Here is a 2329-nt window from a genome sequence, read left to right on the forward strand (position 1 = left end):
GCTGGTAACGCCCAAAAATTAAAGATGATGAAGAAGAGACACAGAGAGGCTTAAAAAGTTAAACGCTCTGCTCATGGGATGAAGGGACATACAGGCCTAAAGGCCAACACCCCTAACCAGGTTTATGCCCTCTATCTGGGCATCAGAGGTCACAAAACAGGCCTCAAGGCCTTATTTGACCTACCGTAAAATGACTTTTCTGGAATGAGAGACACAGAGATGGGCGTAAAGGCTAAACTCTCTCATGGGATGAAGGGACATACAGGCCTAAAGGCCAACACCCCTAACCAGGTTATATGCCTCTATCTGGGCATCAGAGGTCACAAACAGCCTCAAGGCCTTATTTGACCTAAACCGGTTAAAATGAACTTTTTCTGGGAATGAGGGACACAGAGAGGCTTAAAAGGCTAAACTCTCTCTCATGGGATGAAGGGACATACACAAAGCCTAAAGGCAAACACCACTAACCAGGTTAGTATGCCTCTATCTGGCCTCAAACCTTATTTGACCTTGTTGGACGCCATCTTGGGCTATATGCTGAAACACCAAAACGTGAATAAATCAAAAGTACAAGTCCAATCTGGATGGGTTTTTTTTTAACTAAAGGGCACACATAGACGATATGTACATGTAATTAAAACCATTTGTATAAAAAAATTTGAATAGAAAATCGTGTTTTAAGTTTTTGGAAAATAGTGAATGTTACATGGAAACATAGGTGCCTGGTTAGGGGCAATTTGTTTTTGACATGCTCTACTTGTTGCCCCATGAGAGAGAGGTATGAGACGAAATTTGGGACCCTCTAGCCCCTCGGGAAGTATTTTTAATCATTTTATAAAAATTACCGATTTTGGCATTAAAAACATAAATAGACGTGCAACTGGGTAACCTACAAAATAATATCCTAATTTAAAGTAGTCACCTCGTAAGGTGGTTCAAGGTAGGCACCTGGTAACCTAAAAATAAAAAGACTGTCCTAAATGCACTTGTCGTCATTCTGATATTAATACCCACTATGGGACTATGATAGTGGGCATCTATCCATGGCCCCTCTATCCATGGGCGCCCGTCCTGAGTGCCTTTTATGGACTGTTATAAACTATTCTGATTGGATACACATTGTTGTGCACCTGGTGATTGAAAAGCTGCATCTGGTAACCCAAATGGATGGTACATAAATCACAGAAATTGCACTATGTCCAACTCTTTTGTATGGTGATTGGGGAATTAGGCCAAAAAAAAGGGGGAACGAGCAGCTCACCTCACAGAGGCTGACTGCTCTGCCCCCCTTAAGGACAGGTGGAACTATTGACCTTCAGACCTAAAGGCCTAACTCCCTATCCAGGAACAGGGCCTCTCTCTCTGGGCTGAGAGAGTACACATAAATCCCCTAAAGGGCCTGTCCAACTCTGGGTATGGTGATTGGGGAGAATAGGCCAACAAAAAAGGGGGACAGAGCAGCTCACCTCCACAGAGGCTGACTGCTCTGCCCCCATTAAGGACAGTGGAATCTATTGACCTACAGACCTAAAGGCCTAACTCCCTATCCAGGAACAGGCCTCTCTCTCTGGGCATGAGAGTACACATAAATCCCTAAAGGGCCTGTCCAACTCTGGTATGGTGAATTGGGGAATTAGGCCAAAAAAAGGGGGACAGAGCAGCTCACCTCCACAGAGGCTGACTGCTCTGCCCCCCTTAAGGACAGTGGAACTATTGACCTACAGACCTAAGGCCTCACTCCCTATCCAGGAACAGGCCTCTCTCTCTGGGCATGAGAGTACACATAAATCCCTAAAGGGCCTCACTCCCTATCCAGGAACAGGCCTCTCTCTCTGGCATGAGAGTACACATACAGGCAGGTAGGCCCTCACTCACCACCGGGGAACACCACTCTATTTCCGGGGATGATTCCAGCAGGGGACCCCCCCTCCACAACCTCGCACACCAGGTGAACCAGGGCACCCACACTTAAGCACCCTTCCTCGGACAATAAAGCATATAGCCGCGCTGTTAAGAAACCGCGTGCACCTGGTCACCCAAAATGGACCTCGTGCACCTGGTCACCCAAAATGGATCGCGTGCACCTGGTGACCTAAAAAGGCCCATGTGCACCTGGTCACCCAAATGGATCTCGTGCACCTGGTCACCCAAAATGGATCGCGTGCACCTGGTGGACCTAAAAGGCCCATGTGCACCTGGTCACCCGGGCGCTTTCCACCCAGAACCTAAGTCCACACTGGGTTGCCGGTGGTACTGTTCTACCTGATTGCCCACTCTCTTTTTGGGCTATCGGACTCTGAGTTGCCCACTCTCTCTTGGGTCTTTGGGT

The sequence above is a fragment of the Oncorhynchus kisutch genome, unplaced genomic scaffold, assembly GCF_002021735.2.
Source record: "Oncorhynchus kisutch isolate 150728-3 unplaced genomic scaffold, Okis_V2 scaffold444, whole genome shotgun sequence".
Lineage (NCBI taxonomy): Eukaryota > Metazoa > Chordata > Actinopteri > Salmoniformes > Salmonidae > Oncorhynchus > Oncorhynchus kisutch.